Here is a 7,817-nt window from a genome sequence, read left to right as displayed (position 1 = left end):
TCTCTCTCTCTCTCTCTCTCTCTCTCTCTCTCTCTCTCTCTCTCTCTCTGTGTGTGTGTGTGTGTGTGTGTGTGTGTGTGTGTGTGTATGTTTCCATATGAAAGACCCTTCTCAAGCATCTGGTTATCTCTAACACAGAGGTGCTGCAGCCAGAGTTTATCATTCAAGAACACCACCCATGTGGTTTGTATGTGAAATGTGCTCCACATTTAATACAGTTAATACAGTAGGTTAACAGCTGCGGAGATGGAATGGACCCATAGGCTCACAAACCCGATGACTGGACACTAGGGAATGGAATGGACCCATAGGCTCACAAACCTGATGACTGGACACTAGGGAATGGAATTGACCCATAGGCTCACAAACCCGATGACTGGACACTAGGGAATGGAATGGACCCATAGGCTCACAAACCCGATGACTGGACACTAGGGAATGGAATGGACCCACAGGCTCACAAACCCGATGACTGGACACTAGGGAATGGTGGTACTTGTCAGGGATTAGGAGGTGTAGCCATGTTTGAGTAAGTATGACCTTGTCGCAGAAAGTGTGTCATTGTGGGTAGACTTTGGAGTTCCAAATGCTCAAGCCAGACCCAGTGTCTATTTCCCTTCCTGCTGCCTTTGGATTCAAATATAGAACTCTCAGCTACCATGTTTATCTGGGTGGCACCATGTTCTCTGCCATGATGATAATAGACTAAACCTGAAACTGTAAGCAAGCCCCAGTTAAATGTTTTCCTTTTATAAGAGTTGGTCATAGTGTCTCCTCACAGTATAGAACATTGACTAAGACAGGAGGTAAGTACTTGCTGCCAAACATAAGAACCTGATCCCCAGAGTCCTCATCAAAAGCCAGTGAAGCACCATATGCCTATAATCCCAGCACTAGGGAGGCAGAGGCAGGTGGACCCCTGGAGTTGGCAGAGCAGTCCGTCTAGATGAACTAGTAAGCTGCAGATCCAATAAGAAATGTCTTTAAAATGACAAACTGACAACCTGTCTGCTGGTAAACCTGACAACCTGAGTCAGTTAGGGACCCACATGATGGAGGAAGAGGTCTGATTCCCACAAGTTATCTTATGACCTCCACACACATCCCTACACATCCAAATGTGCATAAAATAATAAATAGCAATGTAAAAGAGAAGTAAGGTAAGCAGTGCTTGAAGAAGACACCTGAGATCAACCTTTAGCCTACACACACACATACACACACACACACACACACACACACACACACACTGCCTCAATTTCTTAGCTGGTAGAACTATTTTAGAGTTATGGAACACTTGAGAGGAGGAGCTTAATTAGGAAGTAGTTTCTAGGAGAAGAACCTTCCAAATATCTTGCCCCTGTTGTCTCCCCTGTTTCTTGTTCTCCATGATGGACAGCGTCCACCACAAATTCCTACCACGATGCTCTGCCTCCACATGGGCCCAGAATCACAGGGCTGCTGAGCTGTGGACTGAGTCCTCTGGGACCACGAACTGAGAGAAATTCTGTTGCTTAGAAATCTTTCTCTCAGGTACTTTGGTCTCAGCTCCACAAAACCCTCTAATCTAAGATCCTGGATCCAGCCATTCGATTGCGATAACCCAAATATTGGTATCCATAGTTATTCTCCATGTTTCTTCTGGTCTTCAGTTTGGGGGGAGAGGCACAATCTCACCGTTCTGGAAGCCCAGAGAAAGAGACTGGTAGCCTTGCCACCCAGTACCCGGGCACACCGTAGCCTCTCCTTGCCAGTCCTCCTGAGCCTTTTGTTCACTGTGCTTGGTATTTTTTTAACACAGGACCACCCCACTTCCCTTTCTTCAAATCTCCCCATCTACCCTCTTCCTGATGTCACGGGGTGGCACTGGGTGCTTAGACACCTATCAACTTATCCTCCTGGTACAAGTAAACCCCGGTTCTCTCGCCTAAAATGACCAACACTTTGTGAGATTCTATTACCAGAATTGCTCTAATATATTTTGGTCTTTCCCCTTATAAGAGCTGAGATTTTTGTTTTCTTCCATCAGCTGCTGCACTTCCTGTTCCACACCCTCGTATTGTGGCTCCTAACTCTGGACACATCTGCCACCACCGGCATTCACCTCAGTCTTCTTCCCTCTCTCTTCTGTCCCCTGTCCTACTTACCCCAGATCAGCCCATAAGTGCCATTTGAGTGAGAGTCTCCCTAGAGGAGTGGAGATAAATGGATGTGCTGGGCTGCAGTGTTTAACTGGCATCCAGAGGGAGTTCCTTTCAACAACGGATTCTCCATGCATGCGATGCCAGGAAACACCGAATGCCTTCATTTGGCAGAGTAGTGGAGGTTATCTGAGGCCAGTCGGCATCCTGAAGACCTAGATGACCTCATAGCTCGCAGTCCAGAGTCCCCTACCGTTCACAGTCCAGAGTCCCCTACCGTTCTCAAAGCTCACACTTAGGGGAAGAGGATATTTGGTTATTTCTAGTCACTCTCACCCTCCAGAAAACACAAAGGAACCATCTTTGAAAGGGTGCTACTCTGAGCCCAGGTGGCCAGACTGACTTCCAGTCTCTGCTACATCATTCTGTCTGTCTCCGTGTTTATTTCTATAATGAACACAGAATCTGAAATGATGTGGCCTTTTTTGTGATACAGGTGTACATGAGAGGAAGAGGCAGACCTGTGTCAGAATCAGCCAAAACACCTCAGAAGGCACAGGGCATCTTGGATTTGCTCTTGGTTTGCATATCCAAAGTCATTACTCATCATTTCACTAACCTTCTCTCTGAGTTTGTGAGGCATTATCTCCTCCCACTTTTCAGACATGACTAGAGCTCAGGTGGCTTCCGTGAAGCATGAGTTAGAAAGGGACCACACCAAAGTTCACAGTGATGATGGGCACTACCAACTCTGTGTTTATGACACAGAGATTTTAAGATAGATGGATAGATAGATAAACAGATGACAGATGATAGATACTAATATCTATACACATATGAGAACACATATGCTTTTTAGTCCTCATGTTTACAGATAAATTAAAGATGATAAATACAATTACATATATATGCATATGAGCATATATACTCTCTAATCTTCATTATTATTGACAGATGATAGATATTAATACATATTCATATATAAACACATATAGATGTATACAGATTAGCATATACACATATGGGCACATATGCATGTATTAGATGAACACAGACATGTACACATATGAACAATACATATAAGTTCCTTAATTCCCATGATTACAGACAGATGTCCTTGTGGCTCCTTTTGAAATGCAGAAACAAATATTCAGAGAAGTTAAAAAGTATGCCCAAGGCCACACAGCTGAGACATATCCATCTCTCTAGCCATTTCCCATCTCCTTGTGATGCTTTTGCTAAGTGGTGTCTGAGGTAAAGCTAGGTGGGAAACAATGTAAATAACCCCGCTGTTTGCATAACAGGCAGTGGTAACACCAGCAACATAGACTGTGCTCCAACATAAGTAATGGCAGGGCTGGGAGGACAGTTTGGTCAGGAAAGAACCTGTTGTACAAACAAGAGGACCTGAGTTTGGATGTCCAACACCCACATGAAAAGCTGGACATAGCTGTGGGCACCTACTTCAGTGTTGAGGAAGAAGAAATAGGAAGATCTCTTGGGTATTCAGGCCAGCCAGTCTAGACAGATGTCAGGTGAGATCCATGAGAGACACTACCTCAAAAAGTGAAAAGAAGGGGCTCTGGAGAGGTAGCTCAGTGGTTAAGAGCCCTTCTGCTCTTATAGAGGACCAGAGTTTGGTTCCCAGCATCCACATTAGAACACTCACAACTACCTATAACTGTAGCTCCAAAGACACTGACATTCTTTCCTGGCCTCTAAAGGCATACATACAGGAACATGTATTCATGTGTAATATCACACATGCATACACACACATACACACACATACACACACATACATACATGCACACACTCACACACACACTCACATATACACATGCACACACATGCACTCATGCATGCTCACACACCCATACACTTTCACACATACAGACACATATACTCACACACACACACATGCACACACATATACATTAAACTCACATACACACACATGTACATACACACATACACACATACTCACATGTCTATTGATTATATACTTATTTTTACTTATTCCCTTTAATGTTCATTGAGTATTTTTTAACCTTTGGTTTTGGTTTTTGTATGTGAGTTTTCTGACTATGGAACCAGAATGGAAAGGAAAGATATCATGGTACAATTTTTAAAAGTGTGTTAGGAATTTGGGGACTTTTGAGATTTTTAGGACAATAGCTGTGAGTTCTAAAGTCTCCATGTGTATAACCACACATATCCACTGAGTATCCTATTGGGTGGAGGTTTATTCCAAAACCTTGGATAGAAAGAGCCCTTGGTCTCAAGTATATATTTTGTGTTATTTGGGAGGAGTGTGGGAAGAATACATGCCTGTATGTGCATGCTGTATATGCATGCCTATATATGCATGCCTATCTGTGAATGCTTATGTGTGCACATCTGTATACACATGCTGTGTCTATATGTGCTTGCCTGTATGTGCATGCCTGTGAGTGCATGCTTGTGTGTATACCTGTATATTCATGCCTTTGTGTGCATGCCTATGTATGCATGCCTGTATGTGCATGCTGGCCTGTGAGTGCATGCCTGCGTGTACCTGCCTGTGTGTGCCTGCTTGTGTGTGCATGCCTGTGTGTGTATGCCTATGTGTGCCTGCCTGTGTGTGCATGCCTGTGTGTTCAGAGGAGAATGTCAGGATTCCTGCTCCCACATTATTCTGTTGGAATAGTCTTTCACTAAGCTTAGATCTAGCCTAAAGTCAGCAAGCCCCAGTGATCCTCCTCTTTCTTCTGCCCAAGAGCTGGTCTTACAGGGACCTACATGTCCAGCCTGACTTTTTAGTAGGTGCTGGGGGCTCTAACTCAGGTCTGCATCTTTTACAGAACACGCTTTCCCCACCAAGCCATCTCCCCACCTATCAATCAAGTGCATAGTTTTCATCTAGGTCTGGGCTATCTCTGGGACCTCTCACTCAGTCCAGTTCTCAGTTTTGTTCCTACCTTATATATTAAGAAGGGACCCCAGGGGGTCCCAGCAGGGTATGGAGTAGTTGATCTTTCTTGTTATTGGTATCCTGGAAGCCATAAGCTAAGGCCTGCAAACACATCAGTGCCCTATGGTCTATATGTTCAGGAAGCAATAAAGGATGTTCCTGCAATTATAAATGAGATTTGCAATGGGTGTTGTATGAACAGCAGACAATAGCCTTTGGCTTTTTCTAGTAAGATCAGCCGGCCAGACTCTTCAAATTGGCTAAATTTATATTGCACACTAAATAAATAACAAGGGGATTCTTTTGTTGGCTTGAAAATAATCCATACAAATTCCATCATAATAACAGTCTGTCTGTGGGCTGTACAAGGGCCAGTGGGCAAGACTCAGATCAGGGGACAGAGATGGGATGGCGGGTGTGGAGTCACTAAGATGATGCTACTCAAGCTGCCTCTCAAAGTGGAATTGATTAGGTAAAAATTTACACCCAGAGCCATCCTGCATGTACGGGTTTCCTAGCCTTTCAGTGCCCAGAGATTAAGGTTCTGTTTCCCAGAGTCCAGAATATGCTTTGAATTTTTAGTGAGGTTTGAAGAAGGCCAGTATGGTGGATCAGCATGTGTCTGAAAACTAAACAAAGTGAGAGGGATAGCAACCCTGGCAGCCTATGAATATTGATTTGATGTAACGTGGACCCCTTCCCACACTAACAGAGGCAAAAATCACACATAACTTCAGGCACAGCTTGATCGGGAGGCTTAGGTCGTCTTAGTTAAGCCTTGCTGTCTGTGAGTTCAAAAATGTAAAGTTATTTACTAGCTGAAACTTGTTCCTCACCCCAAAGTCAGTATGACTGTCACTTTTATGGTCAGTTATGAACAGCCTCCTAGGCAGGATGGTGACAAGTTTGGGCAGCTAGTGTGCACGCTCCCAGATGAGGTCAAGCAAGGTCACACTCTGTCTTCATGTTCCATTTCCCCTTACATAATCATACGTTTAAGTGGAAGGCCTTTGCATGGTATGCTAGTCAATGTTTTCTAGAGGAACAGAATTAATATAATGGGTATATACTAAAAGTGATTTTTCAGATTAACTGACACGATAGGCTCAGGATAGTCTAACAGTGGCTGTTGTCACACTGGACAGACTAAGACCCCAGTGACTTCTTAGTTCATGAAGCTCGATTTTTTTTTTTCTGGGACAAGGTTTCTCTGTATAGCCCTGGCTGTCCTGGAACTCACTTTGTAGACCAGGCTGGCCTTGAACTCAGAAATCCGCCTGCCTCTGCCTCCCAAGTGCTGGGATTCAAGGCGTGCACCACCACCACCTGGCAAAGCTGGATTTCTAAGAAGCCTAAATATAGTGCTGAAGGACTAGAGAATTCCCAGTGAGCCAATGTCTTCAGTCCAAATTGGACAGTCAATAAAGTTGAGTTCTGGTGGCAGCAGTAGCGATAGCGGCAACAGTGGTGTGGATGCACCCATCAGCAAGATCCAAAGGCAGGCAAAAAGCAGAAGCTTTTCCTGGGGACTTCTTGCTATCTGACCCACTGGTGGAAGGCGCTGCTTATCCTCGGGAAGGGGCCCCTCCTCCTTAACTTCCACTTAATGCCCTTACAGACCCAGCCAGAAGCTTGCCTCTTAGTTGATTCCAAACCCAACCAATTTGACACCTGGTCTATTTGGTGTCATATTTCTGTGCTTTTTGCTGATGATTTAACTGTTCAAGATAATCTCATCCCCGAAAGCTTCTCTAGGATCCCTAAGCACAAAGGGTTGTGGTGCCTTCTGGATAAAATGAAACGTAATAGCACTGGACAGGTTTGAGCTGCGAAGCCTGTGTTCAATGAGAGTGAGTTAACAGTAGCTAGCAAACAGGATATTTTAAACCAAAAAACACAAGCGGGGCTACTATTGATTAGTTGGTTAAAAAAAAAAAAAAAAAAAATGAGACCAGTGGCTCCTAGGAGTCTGACCGGGTAATTACCCTCAGACCAAATGATTCAGGATTCTCAAATACAATGTGTGCAAGGACTTTCACAGGAAATATCTGTTGTGAGTAGTGATTTGCCTGTTTCCTAAAGGAGAGAGAGAGAGAGAGAGAGAGAGAGAGAGAGAGAGAGAGAGAAAACAGAATTAAATAAAAATAGAAAATAGTCACCCAATAAAGGTTGGAAGGAAGGGTGAAAATTAAACTTTTCTGAATGCAATCTCTTCCAACAGGTTTACCTTTTAAACACTCAAATATTCTACAAAATGATAAAACAAAATTATAGCGAGGACTTTAAAGCAGTCCTTTCAAATATGAAATATAGTAATGTAGATGAACTAAACTGAGTTTGATGGCTGAATGTGACAAGATATGAAATTATGTTAAAATAAAATATAGTAATTACAACATTTGTATTTTGTATTATATATGTACGCATGTATGTGCATATATATATATATATATATATATATATATATCCCATTGGGATCAGCCAGAGATTAAAAATAAAAATAAAGATGAGGAAGAAATGGCTCAACTGGTAAAATGCTTGCCACACATGCATAAGGACCAGAGTTTGTACCTCTAGAAATCCACAGAAAGGCTGAATAATAATCGCCTATAATTTCAGCCTTGAAAGGTAACCGAGTCCTCAGAGCAAGTTGCCTATGGAGAAGAGCCGTGTCAGCAAGCTCGTGGGCCTGACTGAGAGACTACCTCAGTGAATAAGGAGGA

The sequence above is a fragment of the Mus pahari genome, chromosome 1, assembly GCF_900095145.1.
Source record: "Mus pahari chromosome 1, PAHARI_EIJ_v1.1, whole genome shotgun sequence".
NCBI classification, from domain to species: Eukaryota; Metazoa; Chordata; class Mammalia; order Rodentia; family Muridae; genus Mus; species Mus pahari.
This window is presented reverse-complemented; position numbering follows the sequence as displayed.